Source organism: Diadema setosum, chromosome 4, assembly GCF_964275005.1.
Source record: "Diadema setosum chromosome 4, eeDiaSeto1, whole genome shotgun sequence".
In the NCBI taxonomy this organism is placed as follows: domain Eukaryota; kingdom Metazoa; phylum Echinodermata; class Echinoidea; order Diadematoida; family Diadematidae; genus Diadema; species Diadema setosum.
The window spans coordinates 28,234,289-28,259,778 of record NC_092688.1 but is presented as its reverse complement, the minus strand read 5'-3'; the positions used below and the strand labels follow the sequence as shown (position 1 = coordinate 28,259,778).

Here is a 25,490-nt window from a genome sequence, read left to right as displayed (position 1 = left end):
TCATTATGTGACTTCACTGCCTTAAACACCTGGGAAATGCTAACCTCTGAAGACTTATACGAGTATTACGTAATAGAATTGAATATTGTCATTATTGTGTCGAGAACATCAGGATGATGCGGTAGATGACTGGTCCATAGTCGCCAACCTTCGGACTGAAGACGGCACTTAAAGGGAAGGTAAACCCAAAGAGCAATGTGGATTGAGTGACAGCAGCAACATTAGTAGAGCACATCAGTGAAAGTTTGAGAAAAATCAGACAATCGATGCAAAAGTTATGAATTTTTAAAGTTTTGGTGTTGGAACCGCTGGATGAGGAGACTACTAGAGGATATGACGTATGAGTGGACAACAATACAAAGAAAATATAAAGGATATTCAACAAAAATTCACTTTTCTAGAATTATGAAAGAGCAGTGGACCAACCGCTTTCAGAAAGCAGGGGGAATAATTGCTACCCTTAACATATGTCAATATCAAGTTGATGGAATTTGTAATTTTCATGAAAAATTGATTTTTGTAGTATTTTCTTTATATTTTCTTGATATTGTAGTCCACTCATACGTCATAACCTCTAGTAGTCTCCTCATCCAGCGGTTCCAACACCAAAACTTTAAAAATTCATAACTGTTGCATCGATTGTCCGATTTTCTTCAAACTTTCACTGATTTGTTTTACTAATGTTGCTGCTTTCACTCAATCCACATTGTTCTTGGGGTTTATCTTCCCTTTAAGAAGAAGAAGTAACTTGATAATTCATCTTCCTGATTAAAGTAATATTTGACAATGTTGCCAATTAGTCAAGACTTATAAAGTTTAAACAAACTATTTATGTTGACTTCGAATGGGTTGTTTTATGTTAATGTAGGTATAAACGCCACACCTGTGTATGCAAAGCAATGTCTTAGAAAAAGTAAGGTTATGATTACTCAACAAGGCGAGCAAACCTAGGAAAATAGCTACCTGGTACCTAAGAAAATAACTAATTAAGGCAACAGAACAAGTATGATAGACGGTCCCAAGTTTCGATATGATTGCTTTGAATATAAACTGTGAAAAAAAAAAACAACAACAAAAACCGTAAAACGGGGTGAATAGGGACGGCGAGGTGAATAGGGACAAAACCGAGAAAAGTTTTTTGAATGTGCATGTTTCATATTTGCTTGAACTTTTTTTCTTATTTTTATCACAGGATGGAAGGACCATCCAACAGTGTCCAGAAAGTGGTCCACCTGATATGAAAAATCTTTTAAAGGGTACAGGAGGTCCAAATAAAAAGTTTTCAAAAAATCACAAAAAAATCAGGGCGGTCAAAACTTTTCTGCTCCTGTGGCCATTGATTAATGAAATTCGCTGAAAATGTTCATGAATCTAGCCTATTAGGTCCTACAACACACCTTTAAATATGAAATAATTTTCCAACAGGAATTTGTGACAGCACATTTTTTTTTCTTCTCTTGGGCAAAAAATCAGTTAGACTGGGGTGAATAGGAACACCATGGTGTCGTTTGATTGGCCCTTTAAATTTTCTGTATGATTAACTATTATAATGTCATAAATTGCTCTGAAATGTTTGTTATGTCCAGCTATTTCCAAAAGTGTGAATTTTTATTCTAAATCTCTTGACAAGAGAGCAATTAGATCTTTGGATATGTGGCTTCACTTTTGTATACATCATAGATGAGAGTGAACTTTGCTGTCTTAACCCTAACTTGGGGAGGAAGGGTCTGGGAACCCTGGCCCCACCGACCCTCTTGGGATTTTTTTTTTCACTGCCTAAGACAGGATAGGACTTTTCCACTTGTATTTCATGACCCTTTTCTCTGTCTTCTGCATGTTTTAATGCCGATAACACATCTGTTTGGGTCAGACCCATACTATAGGTGCCAGCTTAATATAATTGCTGTAAGAACTCCCAATATATCCCCGACATCACAAGAGTCAAGTTACACTGAATTTAGAGTGTATGAATAAGATTGTACATCATGATTTGCCACTAGAAGAAGAAGTGGGTTAATATTTGATCGCAGTTCAATGGATTAGTAAAGTTTTGACTTACTTTTCAATCTTAACCATTGACCTGATGGGTGACATTTTTTGATATCAGCTCATTTTGTTGAGCTGTTGCAATTTTTGTTAAAGATTGATTTATCAATGGAATAGATTGCTCTTAAATGTTTGTATATCATTTTTAAACTCTGTAGTTGTTCCCTTAATCCAATTCATTGGATGGATTGAAAAAAAAATGCCTCCTAACAGCTTTTTTTTTGATCAAAAATAGTGTTGTCCCTGTTGACCCCAAATTTGGGGTCAACAGGGACAGCGTCATTTTATCAAAAAACATACTTTTCCCCCAAATATTTATTTTTTTTTCACAATACCACATTAAAGGTATTTTGGGTGGACATAAAAATCCCCACATAAGATTGAGTCTCTGGGCTGCATGAAAAAAAAATACAATCATAAGAACTTTAAATTTGTCCCTATTCACCCCGTTTTACGGAACCCTTAAAAGGTATCAATAATCGGTTTCATGGTAGTAAAATATCTTTGTGCTATAAAGGTAAACCGATGCTTTCTAGTTGCATAGATTTCTAAAACGTGTTATACCGTAGGACCTACTCAGAAAATCTATGCTCTACAAACGTGAACATCCCAACATCAACTCGCTCTGGTTTCAGCTCCACAGCGCCATCTGTTGCCCTAATCCCTCACGAGGTCTCTTGAGCTACTACATACACTCGCAAAGAGAATAGTTATAGTGTAGCTTCTATAGGCCCCACTCTTTGCTAGCTCGCTCCACTCATTGCGTTAAGCTCTACGCACATCTCCTCTCGTGTGGTCTAGGCCTATGTGGTGACAACTGCAATTATACTCTGGTTATAGTATTATAAATGTATAACATTTTACTGCGTAGCTTTACTTTGCATGCAGTCAAGAGGTGTCGATCACGTTTCGAGTACAATAAACACCAGCGCCGGTTCCGGGTAAGTGATGTGCATTTTTCATATTTATCGTACTTCGTAGTGACCGACCTCCCAGCGTTAATAGGATTAGAGAGGTTCTAACACTAACAGTTAGTGTTAGTCAAAGTCTAGAATCTCTATAGAAGTGAAGTCGGTCCTTAGACCGTGAAAGTGAAACGACAAACTAAGAACGTTAAGGGTATCTCTCATATCATATCATTCCATCTCTCCTAGAATCTAATGCACTTGTCAATTGAAGTCCCGGCCCATGGGTACCCGGACATGGCCGGGACTTGCAACCAAGCTGGGCGGGGATTTCAGCATTTTTTTCGCCCGGGTGGGTCGGGAATAGACCGGGCTTTGTAGGGGGAAATTCACTTAATTTGTCCCGGTGGGCCGGGGATGTACCGGGGTATTGCCGGGGGAAATTCAGTTATTTTGCCCCAGTGGGTCGGGAATGGACCGGGGTTTGTCGGGGGAGATTCACTTAATTTGCCCCGGTGGGTGGGGAATAAACCGGGGTTTGTCGGGGGAAATTCGCTCCAACCAAATGGCAGGCATTTGGGGCGGGAATTTTGGCTGGGATTGAGCCAGATTTTGCTTGAGAGTTGATTATGACTTGTACCATTTCCAGTACGGTAATGTGACCATAAATTATTTCGCTTGACTAGCAATTCCCCGCTTTTGAGGACTCAGTAACGTTGCCCAAAAGTTGCGTAAACGCATGAATCACGTAAAGAGCCTAGCGCGAAACATGCGCGATTTGCACATTTCATGAATTTTTCTGACGCGGAACCTTCGATCGTATTGTCCGTGGATGTGCGCCGGATCGGCACTTTACGCGATTCCACGCGGGCGGGCTCGGTCACACTGCCCAAAAGTTGCGTAATCGCATAAATCACGTACCAGTAACTAAGAAATTTGGTTTTGTGTGCTTGTCCGTCGAGAATTTTACCATTTTCGCTGATTTACGCAATGAAAAATCACAGATGAATTGCGCAAGAACTACGGAAAGATCACGCAAATATATAGCGCCACAATCATACGTGAGTTGTTTCTAATGTTAGTGATACATTAGTGATTCCTCGATCAGTATTTCGTGAGTATTTACCGTGTTCTGTTAGAGATACATAGGCCTACGCCAATATTTTTTTTTCAGTGATTTTCAGTGATACGTAGGTGTTTCAAGCGCGAAACATGCGTCATTATTTATAGTCTGCTTTTTTGTCAGTGGAGAGTCGTTGGTGAACGCGATAGCGGCAACATTTTTGCGAACAATCGCTGTTATTCCACGCATATTTCGCGCATTGTTCGCGTAAGAACCACGCAAACTACGCAAAAATTACGTAAAACAGCGCAATACTGCGTAAAATTTTTACGCGAAGCCGAGTTTTGAGCTCCTCAAAACATGGAATTGCGTAAAGTGCCGATCCGACGCACATCGGCTGACAACTACGAAGGTTCAAATTGTAGACAAACTCATGAAATGCGCAATTCACGCATCGTATCGCGCAAAATAAGGCTCGAATTTCTTACGTGATTCATGCGTTTACGTGACTTTTGGGCAGTGTGAGAGGTCCTCAAAAGCCAGGTTTTTGAGCAGCTCAAAACTCGGCTTCGCGTAAAAGTTTACACACTTCTAGGCAGTATTGCGTTGTTTTAGTTTTTACGTAATTTTTGCGTAGTTTGCATTGTTCTTACGCGAACAACGCGCGAAATATGCATGGAATATCAGTGATCGTTTGCGAAAATGTTGCCGCTATCACGTTTATGTGCGATTCATACGCAGTTAATTGTGATAAAGCGCAGATTATGCGTGATTTTCCGTGGACCTCTGTCGTCAGGCGTCGCGCACAATCACGAATTCGCCCTATTTGGGGCCTTTGCGTGCCTATGCGCTGATTAGTGATTTTTGAGTGATATTTCCGTAGTTCTTGCGCAATTCATCGGTGATTTTCATCGCGTAAATCAGCGAAAATTCTCAATGGACAAGCACGCGCAAAACCAAATTTCTTGCGTGATTCACGCAAACTTACGCGACTTTTGGGCAGTGTGACCGGGCCTTGAGGGTCGGGACTTGGCCGGGGAGTTCTATACAAATATGCCCGACTTGTCGGGGACTTGGCCGGGGATTTCTGCACAAATATTGCCTGGACTGTCGGGGAATTGGCCGGGGATTTCAACTTCAATTTTGCCCGGCCTGCCGGGGACTTAGCGGGGATTTCCGTGAAAATTTTGCCCGACCTGTCGGAGACTTGGCCGGGACTTGGCCGGGTAGTGTAACTCCCAAAATTGCAAGTGGGATGCAAGTCCCGGCCATCCCCGGGTACCCATGGGCCGGGACTACAATTGACAAGTGCATAACGGTTAGACCCCCTCTATTTCAGTACTACTAACTACGGGGCGCTCCAGTTGTACCTGTACACAGCTTACTGTGGCAAGTGAAGTGGGTTCAGCTTTCTGGCTGTGTTTTGCAGTTATCCATGATTCATAGCCATATACACTACGACTACTACTATTATACATACTCTTGTTGGGAATGTTGCTATAGAATAAAGTGGATCCGTTGACTAATTGTTCTGGCTCCTGCTCGTGCTAAATTTCAGTTGTTAACGTCAATTACCGTATGGTCGCCACTTGTGTGTAATTCTTGTGCACGTCCAGCTGGCGAACTAATATCGGCACTGAATTAGTTCGCCGCCCCTAGCCGGCCACATATTATTAGCGTGTGTGTTATACATACGCTTCAATGAAGGAGGCATTGTCGGTCACCGCGTTTGAAAATCTCCCTTAATCTGCCACCTGAAATCCATTCTAAATCAAAAACATCCTTGCATTAAAAATGGTTTTATCACCTGTTACATAGATGGTAAAATATATTTTGATTAAAATTATTTGTGTTTTTACGGAGGAAAAAGGTGAATTACGAATGTATTTTGAGAGTGATGAAAATCCGTCGCCCAACCTGATCTCCGATCGCGGCGCGCGTTACATGCGATGTGAATGTCTGGCGACCTTACCGCAGTGGCGACCATACCGTAATTGACGTTAGAACTGTAAATTCGACCTCTAACAATAACAATTGTTAGTCGAACTAACTCCATTCATAACTTAGAAAGATCCGTCTGTCCGGAGGAGTCTTTATTTTTTTGACGTTATCGCTCTCTCCTCCGTAGACAGATGGAGGCTGGTAGAGTGGTACTATACATCGCTGTGAGGAGTCTTAATCACTGTCTCCATGCAGATGGAGAATTGGGTGAGGTACCTCACCCTTCTCGATTGCATCTACAAGGTTGTAATTCACAGCCCTAACTAACAGATCGGAAAATTTAAACTTGTAGGGGCCTATGTATAGCAAAATCAACATTTCAAGTATTCATTGCACTCGCCAGATTACTGATGTATCCAACATTTTGGTAGAATTTTCATGAAAAAAGATGCAACTACCAGCCGTTGTTAAACAGCTCTTCAACAAATGAATCCGTGGCGTTAGCCAATCACATCAGGGGTGTATCCAGGATTTTTTTGTGGGGGGGGGGGGAGGGGGTCGTGATCATAATTTTTTGGACCTTTTTACAATGATAGATACTATGCAAAGAAAATGTGGTAAGGCACATTCAAATGTCCCTGATAATACTAGCTAGGCCGTACACAAGAATATTTTTCGGGGGGGGGGGGGGGCAAGTATGTTCAATATATGGAAAAACACTGAAGCGAGGGAGCAAATGAGCAGGATGAGAGTGTGAGCCCACATGAAGTATTTTTCATTTTTAGAAATGAAATTCAACAATCTGGTGCACTTTTGGGGGGGAAATATTTGGAAAATTGTTAATCAAAAAGCAAGAAATATAGACATTCAAGGATAATCAGAATGGCTAAATTGAGGGGTCTGTCACCTTTTTTCCCCATCTGCGTGCCGCTTCACTGTGTGCTAAGTCAGGGGAGATTGACAGAAGGGGAGGGTGTAGGAGGGAGTGTCCCCCCTCCCACACAGGGAGCTTTTGCATTTTTAGAACTGGAATTCAACGATCTGGGGCCCGTTTCATAAAACTTGTCATCAGTGACAACTGCCACATTTCTATGACAACTTTGCTCTCAGCCAATCAGATGCAAGAATTTCAGTAGCTTGTCACGTCTATGACAACTTGTCACTGATGACAAGTTTTATGAAATGGGCCCCTGGTGCATACTTTTTGGGGTTAATATTCAATCAAAAAGTAAGAAAAATTAATATTTATAAGAACAATGTGAAGGGCTAAATTGTGTCTGACACATTTTTCTTTACACCGCATCTGGGTCCTTTCACTGTGTACTATCAAAGTCTAATTTTATGGAGATGGACTGAAGAGGGAGGGTGTGGGAGGGGGAATCTCCCTCCCACATGAGAACATGGCAATGATGGTGTTATTCAACCCCCCCCCCCCTTTCCACATGAGGGAGCTTTTACATAGACTTGAATTCAACTATCTGCTGCACACTTTCTGGGGGAAAATTTAGAATATTGTCATCAAGTTTTAGATTTAAAAACTAGAAATGTCGCTATGGTGACTGGCATGCCTCCACCATTATGCATGATTCTCCTAATACAATGTAGGTCTATAGTACATGTGGACAATGTGTGATTACATTTTCACAAAATTTCCAAAATATTAAAATGACATGTTTGTCACAAATGTGTTGAATGTTCACCTTCCTTGACCTATGTTTAATTGGATGAATAGGAGAGCATGTATTTGGGGATTTACGAACTTTAACTTTGACTTTGACCCTCTCATAAGTTTATGCATTGAGTAATTTTCAAGGTATGGAGAAAAAGTGCAATTTCTGTATTGAGCAGTAAATTGACCTAATAGGTCTATAGTACATGTGGACAATGTGTGATTACATTTTCACAAAATTTCCAAAATATTAAAATGACATGTTTGTCACTGATGTGTTGAATGTTCACCTTCCTTGACCTATGTTTAATTGGATGAATAGGAGAGCATGTATTTGGTGATTTACGAACTTTAACTTGACTTTGACCCTTTCATAAGTTTATGCATTGAGTAATTTTCAAAGTATGGAGAAAAAGTGCAATTTCTGTATTGAGCAGTAAATTGTTACCATTGTCATCAGGCCTTTGACCCTAAGATTTATAAGAGAATCACTGTCAGGCAGAACATACATAAATATGTACTAAGTTTCAAGATACCTTGAACCACTTCCGAGATATGGAGAAAGAAGGAAGTTCAGCACTTTCACTTGATCTTTGACCTTTTGACCTTAGACCTTTGCCAAAAAAAAATCCCAGAGAATCTCTATTGGGTTATACATGCATACACCAAGTTAAAAAAAAAATAATCCTGCTGACATTGCATAAATATAAGGGAAATAGTAAAATTTTGAAGTATTGCACTTGACCTTTGACCCCATGAACACCAAATTCCCTAGATAACCACTGCCAGTCAGTACATGCATATATACTATGTTCCATGAAGATACAGAACAATTTCCAAGATACGGAAAAAAAAGTGAAATGTTAACATTTTTTACTTGACCTTTTGACCTTTGACCTCATGACCCCAAACTTTCACCAGAGAATCTTAATTGGGTAATACATGTATACACTAAGTTTAAAGAAAATATCTTCAAGCATTGCATCTATGGGGAAATAGTGAAATTTTAAGCATTTGACCTTGACCTTTTGACCTTTGACCTTGAGCATGTGCACTCAAAAGTTGGTAGGCACAACTTCACCCCCTAATACATATAAGGGCTTTTTACACATTTTGTAAAATTTTGCTTAGCCCCGGACCAACGGTTGGGCTAAGGGGGGGCCTTGGCCCCACCGTTGGTACGGGACTATCCTTAGCCCACTTTCTGTTTACACTCGTTTTTGCCAAAGTGGGCTAGCCCCACCGATAGTACGGTACTATCTGGCCCTGCAAAATAGCAGGGGTTAGCACCGCAATTGCGGTGCCAAGCAAGTGAGTGTAAACAGAACGAAAAAATAATCCTGGGCTAAGCGACGGAGACGAAGTCCGACTCTCACTGACCAATCAGAAACGAGGTAATCAAGTGCTGCCGATGCGTGCGTGTACGTGTACAGTACACAGCGTAATTATGAATATTCATGTGGTTTGGAAAGTCCGGGGCTAAGAAATACGAGTGTAAAAAGGTCAGTTTTCTCCTTAGCCCCGGACAAGCGATAGTACGGGACTAATTGGCGAGTGTAAAAAGCTGAAAAAATTGGTACAAGACTAACGATAGTCCTGGGTTAGAGAAAGTCCGGGGTTAAGAAACACAAGTGTAAAAAGCCCTATACATGCCAAGTTTCAGTAGGATATCTCAAAAGTTTTGTTTAGTTAAGCTGTCCACAAAATTCATTACAGACGGAAGGACGGACGGAAGGAAGGACGGACAACCCGAAAACATAACCCGCCTCCGGCACCACTTCGTGGCGGAAGCATAAAAAAGGTGAAAAACAAATATTCAGCACAATGAGAGTGTCTGAATTGTGTTTTTCCCAGTCACTGTCACTGTATACGAAGGTGGAAAGGCCGGGGAGGGAATGGGAGGGGTTCCCCTCTCACACGAGGGAGTTTCTGCATTTGATGACATAAATGGTATCCCAGGGTACCAAATAAAAATCAGCCATTTTGTTGAATTATTTATTTTTTTTTAAAGGTTGTACCCTGGGTGCCAAAAAGAGGAAATTATTTTGGTGCAGGAGCTAGCGCGCGCTAGCCACTGCACTGCACTACACTAAAGCACACGCTAGTGGTATCGCAGCTTTCATGCACGCATAGTATAACATGCAGTGGCATGGGAAGGACTATGTACACGCACACAGTGCATGCATTTTTCTCTGACTGTTCTCGAATGGACGTGAGGTGGCGCTACACAACGCGGTAATCCGGGGTACTACGGTACCCCGGGGTAACGCGTGGTGCATCATTTTTAGCTCACCTGAGCCAAAGGCTCAAGTGAGCTATTGCGATCGCCCTTCGTCCGGCGTCCGTCGTGCGTAAACTTTTTACATTTTCATCTTCTTCTTGAAAACCCCAAGACCGATTTCCATCAAACTTGGCAGGTATCATCCCTAGGGGGTTAGGAACCCAATTTGTTAAAATGGGCACCATGCCCCACCCTGGGGGCCCCCAGAAAACCAGCCAAAATTAAGGAATCTGTAAAAATCTTCTTCTCTAGAACCAGAAGTGATAGAGCTAAGTTAATACTATGAGTTAGAACATTGATGACTGTAGTTTCAAGTTTGTTCATGGCAGAATCAGGGTTGCCCCCCTTGGGACCCAGGGGAGGGGGGTGGGGAGTGGTCCTAATGGGGCCTAAATTGTCCATTTTCATCTTCTTCTTGAGAACCCTATAACCCATTTTTACCAAACTTGGCAGGTAGCATCCCTAGGGGGTTAGGATCTCAATTTGTTAAAATGGGCACCATGCCCCACCCAGGGGGCCCCCAGGGGGCCCCAAACCCCCCAAAATAAAGAAATCTTTAAAAATCTTCTCTAGAATCAGAAGTTATAGAGTTAAGATAATACTATGAGTGAGTACATTAATGACTGTAGTTTCAAGTTTGTTCATAGCAGATCCAGGGGTGCCCCTCTTGGGGGCGGGGGGGGGGGGGGGGGTTGGGAAGGTCCAAATGGGGGCCTGAATTGTACATTTTCATCTTCTTCCTGAAAACCTCATGATGGATTTTCGTCAAACTTGGCAGGTAACATCCCTAGGGGGTCAGGATCTCAATTTATCAAAATGGGCACCATGCCCCACCCAGAGGGCCCCAGAGGGCCCCAATCCCCCAAAATTAAGGAATCTTAAAAAAATTGGGCCGTTTTTTTTTTTTTTTATATTGTACATTTTCATCTTCTACTTGAGAATGCCTGGTCAAATTTGAGTAGAGCTGTGAATAATTTAGATTAGTGACTGCGTGAAAGGTGAACTTGCGATACTCAGGTGAGCGCTAGACCCGCGGGTCTCTTGTTACAATTGTAATTCAACGGTCTGGTGCACACTTTTGGTGGAATTTTGAGAAACATTTCAATAAAAAAAAGGTAAGAAGATGAATATTGAGGGACAATCCGAATGGCTAAAACATGGAATCTGTCACATCTTTTTCCGCATGTGTGCCTTTGTAGTCTATCCTAGAGCTCACTGACAGTAACGAAGCTACAAGGTAGCCTATGTAAGTTCAAACAGTACTAAAGTACTGACCTGACTGGCGTGCAGTTCAACTGCTTGTGACATGTATGTCTAGGTTTGTGTTGCTGTTCATCACAAAGTAGGCCTATGGCCAATAGAGGAAAGGCGGCGCCCGCAAACAAAAATCATGTGTTGCTCCGGCAAACAACTGACATAGGGCGAAGCTTGAGTAACTTTTAGCCAGTTGCGATAAGTTGCTGGGAGACACGAAAATTGATTACAGCGCGGCTTGAAGCGGATGGCAGACTCAGTGTCAGAATGGCTGGAATTGGGTAAGAATTACGTCACGCAATTGGCAAAGGTTTTTGGATTCCTTGCTGGTACCTGGTCAATGTTTTTTTTTTTTTTTTTTTTTTTTTTTTTTAATTTAGGTCATTGTGGAAAGGCCCTCAGAAAAATTTTGCGAAAATGTGGACTTTCTTAAATTGTATTTTTTTTTTTGAGGGGGGGTCGTACGACCCTCACGACCCCCCCCCCCCCCCCTTGCATACACCCATGCACATGCCAGGTAGATTTCTATGTGATTTTTATTAAAACACGTACCTCGCATGTGATTGGCTAACGGATTCGAAATGGCGACTTACAGCTAGCGAACAGCGATGAGCCGATGTTGCGATATGGATACAAATTTCTGCGATATAACCTAGAGTCTAATTACTGTGAGTATTTCGATTGCTCTGTGTGAGAAAGTTACAGGTACCCCAAATATTGCTGCATAATGTGTCATGTCATGTCAAACTTGTTTGAATGTAAAAAAGCTGTCTGTAATTTGGTTTATCGTAACGTTTGATCTGTGCGCGACCGCTGGCCACAGCACATCCCTACAGGAGCTAGCATCATTGCCTTCGGTCTGTATAGGAGGGGATCCGTGAAGCCAGACGCAGTCTCCACGGAACATATCCCCAACGACCAGATACAGACCGATTTTTCAGTCAATTCTATACACGGCCCTGTCGCTGTACACAAGTGTCGCGACAGGGCTGTACCGACTGGAGGCATTGTAATCTTTAAATTCTAGGGCACCGACACTATTCTGAATTTACTACACCATATTTGCTACTCAGACTATGTAAAATGAATTATCTAGCTTCCGTCTTTAGGTATCGATATTGACATACAGATATCACAACTTACCGAAAATGAAGCCTTTTTAATCATATACGCTGCAGAAATCATAGAAATCGAAAAAATGATTCGAAATGTAGGCGCAGCACTGCAAAATGGTGGGCAAAGGGGGAGCTGTTGACCGTACGGGCGTACAAACTCTAGCAGCGCAATTTGCATCGTTCAAAGCTGGGAAAGATTTTTTTTTAATCGCCCAGCGATGATCACAGCATTCCGAGTTAAGATTGGACTTTTTGCTCAGTGTATGTTGCGTGAGGGCTCACTATGGACTGATATACCATGCTCATAGTCCAAGCATTTCAATTCACACGAGTGATTCGCAAAGTTTGTGATAAGAATGTAGAAATTTTCAACAGTTTTGTTGTTGTGTGACGTTTTCAAGGGTCTTTAGTAGATTGGTGTATCACAGTCTGTCTGGTCGGGCTAACTCCATTCGTAGACATCGCATGTAACGCGCGCCGCGATCGGAGATCAACTGGGGCGACAGATTTTCATCGCTCTCAAAAGACATTCCTAATTCACCTTTTTTTTTTCCCTCCATGAAAATACAAATAATTGTAATCAAAACATATTTTACTATCATATGTAAACAGGTGACAAAACTATTTTTAATGCGAGGATGTTTTTGATTTCGAATGCTGGATTTCAGGTTGCAGATTAGCAAAGTTTTTCAAACGCGATAATGCACAACATGGCAAATGTATTGAAACTGCAAAACACAACCCGAACACCGAACGCAAAGCGTTCGGGCTGTGTAGGGAAGGATATTGAGTGAAGGATATTGAGTCACGGCAGAGGGTAGATTCGTGGGTAAATTCCAACTTAAGTACTTTCCAAAATTTCTTCAATTTGAAAATTGAATACTTACAGATTTGGTCCAATTGTTGATAACACTTGCCTGGGTACGTTTTGCTCCTCCAGTAGTCCCTTTCTGTAAATATTGGAGACTTTGATCCGCTCAAGAGGAATCTGTGACAATGATGTCACAAATGTACACACAAGTAGTTATGTACATGTATCAAGGCTGTATGCATGGTTGTTTAATGTGTATGTACACAGGGTGACCAGATTAATGGAGAACATTCTATATGATATAGATATAGTACATACAGGCTGACCAGATCAGTGGAGAATTTTCTATGTGGTATACAATGTAGCTACAGTACATGTATGCATGTGACAGGAAATACATTATAGCTCACTCAATCTAGAATGATTTAACCCATTCCAGAAAATTCTAGGAAGTGCTGGCTGAGTGAGGCACTGCCCTTGTAACCCAATGTGATTGGTAGTTAATTTTGGCAATGATGTTATGCACATATTAGGCAGTGAGTCATCCAGGATTCCTGGAATTTGGACTTGCTACTATGTTCAGGTATGTGGCCCCAGGTTGGAGAAAATTACAGAATGTACTAGAAAGGGGTGAATGGATAGTATATAAGCTGGAGAAATTCTGCAGTAGGCAGAGTACCCAACACCTCTGCTCTGAGAGTTACGTCACTTCTGGCTCTGAAGCGACTTGTTATAGTCAGTCCTGTGTTACCTGCTGACCTGCTATACAAACTGTGTTTGTGGAGATAAGGCCTGGGAGACATTTTGCCTGCAGAGAATTAATTTGCCTACATTGGAGATAGACTCCATATTTTAGTGTCAACGGACATTATTACGGCAAAGCTGTGACGGGCTGGATTCCTTGCTGGACATTATAAAGTGAATCATCATTAAACGCATCAACTGGACGTGGTCGTCACAACGTTTGGATTCTGCGCGTTTCGCTGTGAACATCTATCGTGGACTATACCCTGGATTTATAACGCGGACTATTGTAACCTGTGCCTCTGGATTTACGTCGAAGGAATCATTCATCGGTGCATCACGGATCATTCATTTGTGCATCAAGCATCGTATTTGGACACTACCAGGAAACTGTAGGGATTTCGTGATTTAGTGAGTAAGTGATTCCATTAATGACTTATATTTGTTTATAGTGATCATTATTGTACTGATGTGAAAACCGATTACGAGTCTGTACCCACAATATCACTGTTAATAAACCGCCTGAACATTAGTTGATTGTTTCTTTTGTGCGATCATTCTCAGAGTGATTTTGGTCGTAACAAAATTGGGGGCTTGTCCGGGAAGTGAATGTAAAGCCAAAACTTAGAATTTGGAAAGTTCCGGAATCCAGAATATTGGTACAGACAAAATACCAGTGAGTTGATTGTTCAAGTGTACATTGTGTGTAATACATTGTGACAATGTCAATCAGTACAATGGATGTTCAGGCATTTGTTCAGAGGACAGATTTGTCCCTCAAAGATTTGCAAAGGTTGCGCAAATGTGATTTGACTGCAATTGCACAGCATTTAAATGTTGATGTTCCACAAGGTGTAAGAAAGGCAGAGATTCTTGACTTAGTAGCTGGTCACATGGAGCTAAAAGAAGAAACACAAATTTCAGATCAAACTCAAATGTCTGATCAAACACGGCTTGAGCTTGCTAAAATGGAAATGGAGAAAGAGAAGATGAGATTAGAAAGAGAGAGGGAAAGAGAACAAAGAGAAATGGAAATGAAGGAAAGGGAAAGGGCTCTGGAAATGAAGAAACTTGAAATTGAAGAGAAGAAATTTGAGAGGGAAATGGAGCAACAACTGAAATTGCGTGAGATGGAATTGACTCATGCGCAAACTGTTGGAAATCGTGACAGGGCTCCCCCTGAATTTGATTTGGCTAAGAACATTCGATTGGTGCCAAAGTTTGAAGAAAACAGAGTTGATGCATATTTTGTGTCATTTGAGAAGGTGGCTAACAGTTTGAACTGGCCACAGGAATTTTGGCCCTTGCTCCTTCAAAGTGTGTTTGTCGGCAAAGCTGCCGATGTGTACTCATCTCTCTCTGAAGAGCAATCACGTGACTATGCTACAGTCAAGAAGGCAGTGTTGAATGCTTATGAGTTGGTGCCAGAGGCGTACAGACATAAGTTCAGAAATTCGTACCGCAAACCAGGCCAGACACATGTTGAGTTTGCTCGTGAAAAAGAAATGATGTTCGATAGGTGGTATAGATCCCTGAAAGTGGATCAGGATTTTGATAACCTACGTGAGGTTGTTCTTTTGGAAGAATTCAAAAAGAGTGTTGCTTTCAGTGTGAGGTCGCATTTGGATGATCACAAAGTGACAAGTCTGCATAAAGCAGCCTTGATGGCTGATGAGTATGAGCTGACCCACAGAAATGACAACAGACCACCTTTCAGGAATTTCTCTGGAAATAAGAGAGACAAAAATCAGTCGAGCAATCCAAAGAATGCTGGTTCTGAAAAAGGCACGAGTTCTGAAACTTCATCGGCACCAAAGCCTCAATCTGACAAAGGGTCCAGTACAAGTGCAAATGTCATCAAATGTTTTCACTGTAACAAGACAGGGCATGTAAAGTCACAGTGTTGGAAGTTGCAAAACAAAGCAAAGAAGGACATGGGATTTGTCATGTCAAAAAGTGTCCTACCCGAAAATAGTGTCCCTTTCAGTGAAACACAGGCCATTGAAAGTCGATCTCCCAAATTCAAAGATAGGCTGAAGCAGGTGGATGAGAGCTATCGTAGCTTTTTGTTTGATGGTGAGGTGACAGGGGTCGAAACTGGCGATGGTCCGCTGGCCATTGGCCACCCACAATCACGTCGGACTAGCTAAAAATCCTAAAATTCTGAAGTTACTAGTCCGTCTGGCTAGCCAAAATGTTGCTTCAGTGTCAAAATTGATTCTCAGTAGTCCGCCTGGCTAGTTAAAAAAAAAGTTAAGTGCGACCCCTGGGTGACCCCATGTACTTCTGGTGAGGCAGGTAAACCAGTAGTCATCCTGCGGGATACGGGGGCCTCTCAGTCGTTGATGGTGGATGGTGGTATGACTTTTCCACCAGATAGTGCAGTGAATGCAAAAGTCTTGATTCAAACTGTTGATGGCAGTTATATGTCAGTACCACTGTATAGAGTGGATTTGAAGTGTGACCTAGTTTCTGGTCCTGTCACTGTTGGAGTTGTTCCCGAGTTGCCCATGGTAGGCATTGACTTCTTGTTGGGGAATGACTTGGCTGGGGACAAGGTGGTTGTGTCTCCAGTTGTTTCGGATAAACCAGTGGTGGTTGCTGAAACTGAGCAGTTGCAGGAGGAGTTTCCTGGGATTTTCCCAGATTGTGTTGTGACTAGGTCTCAGGCTCGTAGAGCTGTTCAAGATGATGCGGATTCTGTTGATGTGGAGGAGAATTCCGGTGTTTGGTTGGCAGAAACCTTTTTCAAGGATTTGAATGATGGGGTTGCTGTATTAGGCTCCGAGGCTAACAGTGATGGGCTGTTTAGCAAGTCTTCCTTGGTTGAAGCACAGCAGGCAGACTCTGAGTTAAAAGGCTTGTCTCAGACGGCGTGTTCTGAGGCTGAGGCCGAAAAGGTCCCTGAGTGCTATTATGTCAAAGATGGCATTTTGATGAGGAAGTGGAGACCTCCCCATAGGCCAGCTGATGAGGATTGGACGGTGGTCCGTCAAGTTGTTGTCCCTCCCTGTTACCGCGGTGAGATCTTGAGGATTGCTCACGAGTTACCTGTTGGCGGCCATTTAGGCGTCAGAAAAACAAAGGATCGGATCATGAGGCATTTCTATTGGCCAGGGTTGAATGTGGATGTGGCTGAGTTTTGCAAGACTTGTCACATATGTCAGGTGGCTGGTAAACCACAGCATTCAGTGAAGCCGGCGCCATTGATTCCGATACCTGCGTTTGAAGAACCATTCAGTCGGGTTCTAGTTGACTGTGTTGGACCTTTGCCTAGGACTAGGTCGGGTCATAAGTACCTCTTGACAATCATGGATATGTCTACACGGTTTCCAGAGGCTATCCCATTGAGAAATATCACTGCCAAGACTGTGGTGGATGCTCTAGTGCAGTTTTTCACTAGGTATGGGTTGCCCAAGGAAGTGCAGTCTGACCAAGGGTCAAATTTCATGTCAGGCATATTTCAAGAGGTGATGTATCGTTTGGGTGTGAAGCAGCTGAAGTCGTCAGCTTATCATCCCCAATCCCAAGGTGCGTTGGAGCGCTACCACCAGACCCTAAAGACAATGATTAGGGCATTTTGTGAGGAGTATCCCGAGGATTGGGATAAGGGCATCCCTTTCCTGCTGTTCGCAACGAGAGACTCCCCAAATGAGTCAACGGGTTTCAGCCCATTTGAGTTGGTGTACGGTCATGAAGTTACGGGCCCACTGAAGCTCATCAAAGAGAAATTCATGACTGAGGATGATGAGGTCCACCTACTTGACTATGTGTCGAAGTTTCGTGAAAGGCTTTCAAAGGCTTGTGAGGTAGCTAGGGAACACTTGAAAGTGTCACAAGACTCAATGAAGAGAAGCAGACAAAAATGCCAAAGCCCGAACCTTCAAACCAGGTGACAAAGTTCTTGTACTGCTGCCCATACAAGGTGAACCACTGAAAGCCAAGTTCAGTGGCCCATACTGTGTCAAAAAGAAACTCAGTGATGTGAACTATGTGATCAGTACGCCAGACAGACGAAAAGATCAGAGGGTGTGTCATGTAAACATGCTGAAAGAGTACTATGAGAGAAAGGCTAGTCAGCCTGTAGGCGTAGCTCAGGTGGTAGAAGAGGAAGTAGATGAAGAGGGAGAAGCTCAAGATGAGAATGGAAGTGAGCCCTCTAGTGTCAGGTTGTCTAACTCAGAGATGTTAGGGAAAATAGATGAGGCACTGAACTACCTACCTGAAGATCAGAGGAAAGATGTGACTAGTCTGTTACATGAGTACAAAGAATTGTGTGAAGACAAACCAGGCTGCACCCCTCTGGCTGTACATGACGTTGATGTAGGAGATGCTGACCCTATCAAGCAAAACCCTTACAGACTAAACCCGAGCAAACTGCAAAAAGTACGGGAAGAGGTTCAGTACATGCTAGACAATGACATAATAGAACCAAGTAAAAGCAGTTGGAGCTCCCCAATCGTCATGGTGCCAAAACCGGATGGGTCTCAAAGATTCTGTATAGATTACCGAAAGGTAAATGCCGTGACGAAAACAGATTCTTTCCCCATTCCCAGACTAGAAGACTGCATTGACAGGGTCGGAAATTCTGCATATGTCAGTAAAATAGACCTTCTAAAGGGATACTGGCAAGTGCCCTTGACCGACAAAGCCAGGGAGATTTCTGCCTTTGCTACACCAGATGGCTTGTTCCAATGCAAAGTAATGCCATTCGGCATGAAAAATGCTCCGGCCACCTTCCAACGGCTAACAAACCAAATCATTGCCGGACTTGACAACTGTGTAGTATACATTGATGACATCCTAGTGTATAGTGACACGTGGGAAGAGCACATTACACACTTGCGGCAACTTTTTGATCGACTCAAGGAGGCCGGATTGGTGATTAATCTGGCAAAGAGTGAATTTGCAAAGGCCAAAGTGGTGTATCTCGGGCATGTAGTCGGTCAGGGACAGGTATTGCCAAGAGAAGCCAAGGTAGAAGCTATACTAGGCTTTCCCATTCCCCAATCCAAGAAGGAGTTGCTCAGATTCCTGGGCATGGCTGGTTTCTACAGGAAATTTGTGCCAAATTTCAGCACTGTAGTCACCCCCCTAACAAACCTGCTGAAGGGTAAGGCAAAGTACACCTGGACTGATGAGTGTCAAAGAGCCTTCGAGAAACTAAAAGCAGTCCTTGCTAATGAGCCTGTTCTGGCAGCTCCTGACTTCCAAAAGCCATTCAAAGTGGCAATCGATGCTAGTGATGTAGGAGTGGGAGCGGTTTTGCTCCAAGAAGATGAAGAAGGCACTGAACGACCGGTTAGCTACTTTTCCAAAAAGTTGAACGCATACCAAAAGAAATACTCAACTATCGAGAAGGAGGCTCTCAGTCTCATCCTTGCCCTCCAGCAATATGAAGTGTACTTGACAAATAGCAAAGGGGAGATCACGGTCTATACTGACCACAACCCCTTGGTCTTTTTAGACCGGTTCAAAATGAAGAACAATAGACTGTTCAGATGGAGCATGATGACGCAGCCATATGCTCTCAAAATCAAACATGTGGCAGGCAAAAATAATGTAATTGCTGACGCTTTGTCAAGAGTGTAACATGAAGAGAGTATCAAAGGTGAAAAGTTTTCACCGCATATCACTTACAGTGTACATTGTATGTGTTTAGCATATCCATTAATGTATGCAAAACAGTTTGACATGATTGTATAAGCTCCGAGAATCCAAGCAATATCAATGTAACTGGTATCCATGAAAAGAGAACATGGAATCAATGCAGCTTTTCAAAAGGCATGTGATAGTATGTGATTATGGTTGTTTGAGTTGGATTTTACCTCACATTCGTTGTAAATAACAATAAGAAATTGTGAAGGTAAAAGAAACCCTTGCTACAGCAAGGCTTTCTTTTTCCCATGGGGGATGGTGTCACAAATGTACACACAAGTAGTTATGTACATGTATCAAGGCTGTATGCATGGTTGTTTAATGTGTATGTACACAGGGTGACCAGATTAATGGAGAACATTCTATATGATATAGATATAGTACATACAGGCTGACCAGATCAGTGGAGAATTTTCTATGTGGTATACAATGTAGCTACAGTACATGTATGCATGTGACAGGAAATACATTATAGCTCACTCAATCTAGAATGATTTAACCCATTCCAGAAAATTCTAGGAAGTGCTGGCTGAGTGAGGCACTGCCCTTGTAACCCAATGTGATTGGTAGTTAATTTTGGCAATGATGTTATGCACATATTAGGCAGTGAGTCATCCAGGATTCCTGGAATTTGGACTTGCTACTATGTTCAGGTATGTGGCCCCAGGTTGGAGAAAATTACAGAATGTACTAGAAAGGGGTGAATGGATAGTATATAAGCTGGAGAAATTCTGCAGTAGGCAGAGTACCCAACACCTCTGCTCTGAGAGTTACGTCACTTCTGGCTCTGAAGCGACTTGTTATAGTCAGTCCTGTGTTACCTGCTGACCTGCTATACAAACTGTGTTTGTGGAGATAAGGCCTGGGAGACATTTTGCCTGCAGAGAATTAATTTGCCTACATTGGAGATAGACTCCATATTTTAGTGTCAACGGACATTATTACGGCAAAGCTGTGACGGGCTGGATTCCTTGCTGGACATTATAAAGTGAATCATCATTAAACGCATCAACTGGACGTGGTCGTCACAACGTTTGGATTCTGCGCGTTTCGCTGTGAACATCTATCGTGGACTATACCCTGGATTTATAACGCGGACTATTGTAACCTGTGCCTCTGGATTTACGTCGAAGGAATCATTCATCGGTGCATCACGGATCATTCATTTGTGCATCAAGCATCGTATTTGGACACTACCAGGAAACTGTAGGGATTTCGTGATTTAGTGAGTAAGTGATTCCATTAATGACTTATATTTGTTTATAGTGATCATTATTGTACTGATGTGAAAACCGATTACGAGTCTGTACCCACAATATCACTGTTAATAAACCGCCTGAACATTAGTTGATTGTTTCTTTTGTGCGATCATTCTCAGAGTGATTTTGGTCGTAACAATGACAACTGCTCCGTTCGACAGATTTGAAACCTGTGCGCATGCGCTAACCAGAGTGCAATGTAGCCTTTTCACAAGGCCTTCTTGCTGTATTGCGTTGCTTTCTGGGTGAATGAAGAAGCAATATCCCAGCCGAGTGCGACAGCTTGAGAGCAAAAGGGCCTTGTCCAAAGGCGGAAAACATTGCGCCTTTCATGCATATTCATATCGCCAATGCACTATGTGCCTTCACAAAGGTCGTTTCGAAAAACGAAGTGAGGAACCGGGAGAATGGAGATGGACTTGTAGAAAAACGTCTTTTCAAGACCGTAGGATCAGTTTCAAAGTGTGCAAGTGAACAGCAAGTATGAATTAGATAAGAGACTTATGTAGAGTATAACTTAAAAGAGTAAGCCTTTTGCTGGTGAAAATTTGGGGTTGTCTTCCAATGTTCAGTTACAGCACTCTTTCAACTCGGGGCTCTCCCGCAGTATAACTATGTACAAGGAGCGCCCCGCGGTTACCTAGATACATTGAAGTGTGTGTATAGCACACGCGCTAATAATACCTGGCACGCTATGGGCGGCAAACTAATTCAGTGCCTATCGTTAGTTCGCCAACCTGGGAGTGCATAGGAAATACATGCAAGTGGTGACTATGGTAATTGGCGTTACTGACTTCAGCGGATAAGCCGAGTGCAGTGATCTGGATTGGTCGGGGCATGCAGATGCGGGTGATGGCGATATTCGTTTGTCTGCTAGGCACCCTAGACCCAGTGGTTTAGTCAAATGCGTACGGGGTCAGACAGCGCAGGTTTCCTACAGAGACCTAGAGTTCTGTATGCTATCAACTCCTCTTCAGGGCCAATTCACTTCTAGGTTCTAGACCCATTTCCATGAGTCCGAAAAGTCTGATCCACTGTAACATTAGTCAGTGGTCCAATCACAGTTCGGCTCATGATTTGGCTAATGATGATAACAGCTTTAGCAACCTTCTTCTGTGATGTCATACTAAGAAGCACGCACCCAGGTATCACTACAGATGCAGACTGCGTGATGTGCAATAGACAACGAAGGCAATGTTACTTAGCAACACCTATGTGCTTTACTCTTGATGACAGCTCAACTTCAGCAATCTTCGTATCAATGCTAACGTTATTGGCACTATCATCCAACAGCGCCTATGCAACTTCCGGGTTATACGCATCTTTAAACGTTTTTCATTAATCATTTCTTTGGAACTCACCAGTAAAACCTACAGTAACTACACTGTAGATCTAGAGTCTAGATCTATAGACCTTAATGCATTGACATCACAACTTAATATGACTGATTTCGGCGCTATCTTTGAGGGCAAGCAGTGTCTTGGCAACGCACTCAAGTGTGTATGGTAGGTGTCCAACACATCAACACTTTGACTGAAAGATTTGTATCTATCTGGTCGTCGGGGGATATGTTCCGTGGAGTCTGCATCTGCTAACCGATGTGTTCTACTAATATTGCTGCATTCACTCAATCCACATGTATATGAAGGTGGACTTGTCTTTTAAGTTTCTATTGATAGAAGAACATTAGGGTACCAATGTATTAGACACCCAACCATACTATGCATGCGACTGCAAAACTTGATTCACTTGACCGTAACATAATTTAGTGATATTGTATGCTACAGACATCTGTTGTATTATGTTTCAGCTTCTCAAACGATGTCATTGTGGTTGAACTACAGCCATCAAAAAATTGAAATAATTATTGGTACAAACGTTTCGCGTGTTTTTAATTCCGCGCAATCAAAACATCAACTACACGAACATATTGCAAGCAAAAATATTTGCATGCTTTATTTTTAGCGCTAGTTTCTCGTTGCGCGAAATGCGCAAAAATTTCAACACCGCGAAAATTTCCACTTTTACAGTAGCTGCATAGCACCTTCATTTTTAACAATCAAAGGTGTGCGGAAGTTTAAATATCCTTGTGTCTGTTGTTGTGATTCATTGAGTAACCACTTCACCAATTTCACCATTTGCACCCAGAAAATAATCCCGGAATTATCTAGAGTAAACTGATGACACATTAATGCCAACCCCGTATTAATATGTGTACTTCGCAGCACTCGCAACACATCGCTTGCCCTCAGGGAGAGGGCACCCTTCGGTTTCAAGGCTGCGTGACGTCATATGCATAAGGCCCGTACAGCCCTGTTGCTGTACAGAAGTCGCCACGGGGCTGTACAATCAGGGTCCGAAACACCAATGGACTCAAAATGATGACATTGATTTTGGATTCATGGTGTCATGTTTGTTACCTCAGACCCATTACTAACAATCTTAGGCAATTAGGGTCAAAGGTCAAGAGTAAAAATCAGGTGAAAATTTCGAAGCTAGCTCAAGTCAAAGACCTGTTCTAGACCACTGGCATGATTTCAAATGTCATGATTCTTCATTCTTTCATTTAATTTGGCCTCAAATAAGGCTATTTCTCCTCTTTTCTTTATTTCTTTCCTGAATTATCTTCCACTGCCTAATACAAAAGTAAGTAAACAATACCAAACTCAGAATGACTTATTTTCCTGCTTTAAATTTTTTTTCTCCTCCATTCTATATTTCTTTTCTGAATTATCCCCCACAATAAAAAAAAAGAGACCTTGGTGCCCTTTTGATCAGAATTAGCTGCCCTTTAAAAGTGACCCTTGATGCCTTTTGAATGGCCTTGATGCCCCTTGAAATTTTGAGGTATCTAAAGCCACTTTGCCCTAAGCTGAAAGTACCCTTTTAAAAATGGCCTTGACCTTCAAAAATCTTATTTTGAGCCCTGTGATCTGTCGAGAGGAGTTCTCTGTGAAGGAAAAGTCACAGTAGGAGTAGTCACATGACTATTACCTTTTGTAGGTGACTATTTTTAGTTGCCCAGAGGATGCCAAGTTATACTGTATAAGAACAAACTTGCCGCTGTCATTGGGGATCTTTGTAGGTCCTAACATCCTGAGTGAGCAACAGCAACTGAGCCCCACCTCACTCAAGTGAATGGATAGCATGCTTTATGATACATCCATTGTTGTCTGGAAAATGTGTTTGACAGTAGGATTGACAGTGATTGTAAGATGATCTGTGAACGATCATGGATCATCTTGTGTATCTGTACAATTCTTTTTTAAAATTTTGTATTCTGCATTTTTATGCCTCCGCCACGAAGTGGTGCCGGAGGCATTATGTTTTCGGGTTGTCCGTCCGTCCGTCCTTCCGTCCGTCCGTCCTTCGTCCGTCCGTAATGAATTTTGTGGACAGGGTAACTATCAAAACCTTTTGAGGTATCCTAATGAAACTTGGCATGTATAATATGTGTATTAGGAGGTGAAGTTGTGCCTATCAACTTTTGGGTGCACATGCTCAAGGTCAAAGGTCAAATACATAAGATTTCACTATTTCCACCATATCTATGCAATGCCTGAAGATATTTTCTTGAAACTTAGTGTATACATGTATAACCAACTTAGATTCTCTGGTGAAGAGTTTGGGTCATGAGGTCAAAGGTCAAAAGGTCAAGAAAAAATATTAAAACTTCATCTTTTTCCTCTTTCCTTGGAAATTGTTCAAGGTATATTCATGGAACATACTATATATGCATGTACTGACTGGCAGTAATTATCTAGAGAATTTAGGGTTCATGGGGTCAAAGGTCAGGGGTCAAAGGTCAAGGGCAACACTTCAAAATTTTACTTTTTCCCTCATGTTTATGCAATGCCAGCAGAATTATTTTTTTTTACACTTGGTGTATGCATGTATAACCTTACAGATATTCTCTGGAAAGTTTTTTTTTTCTTTTTTTGCCTCAAAGGCAAAAAGGTCAAAGATCTAGTGACAGTGCTGAACTAACTTTTTCCTCCATATCTCGGAAGTGGCTCAAGCTATCTTGAAGCTTACTACATATTTATGCATGTTCTGCCTGACAGTGATTATCTTATGAATTTTAGGATCAAAAGCCAGATGAAAATAGTAACAATTTACTATTCAATACAGAAATTGCACTTTTTCTCAATACCTTGAAAATTACTCAATGCATAAATGTATGAATGGGTCAAAGTCAAGTTAAAGTCCTTAAATCCCCAAATACATGCTCTCCTATTCATCCAATTAAACCTACAGCTGTAGGTCAAGGAAGGTGAACATTCAACACATTTGTGACAAACTTGTCATTTTAATATTTTGCTAATTTTGTGAAAATGTAATCACACATTGTCCACATGTACTATCTAGACCTATTAGGAGAATCGTGCATTATGGCGGAGGCATACCAGTCGCCATAGCGACATTTCTAGTTTTTTGTTCTTTCTCCTTACATTCTTGTGTACAAACTTAATGCTTTAAAAAAAAAAAAAAAATCAGTCGATTATCAACTTCAAACTTCATGTCATCTAATCACCATGTCCAAAAAATAATCACAATCACATTCTCAGGAGTTCATATCTTTCATCTCATATGACCTATCAATCTCTATCCAGTTATCTCATTAAACTTGATCCATCATGTGGATGTGTGTGTATTCGCATGTTGTAATCTTAACTTGCTCCATTCCAGCTTAAAGATATGGTACAGTATTGGTGGAGATGAGAATTGGGCTTTTAACTTTGTG

General features: G+C 41.9%; 1 protein-coding gene across 1 annotated transcript in view; it reads left to right on the top strand.

Annotated features, from left to right (window-relative positions):
* Positions 1 to 2,906: 2,906 nt before the first annotated feature.
* Positions 2,907 to 25,490, top strand: part of LOC140227089 (plexin domain-containing protein 2-like) — an 80,298-nt gene continuing 57,714 nt past the window's right edge. The window contains exon 1 of the mRNA XM_072307519.1: positions 2,907 to 2,987. The gene's annotated coding sequence lies outside the window, so the exon portion shown is untranslated. The remainder of the gene's footprint in view (positions 2,988 to 25,490) is intronic.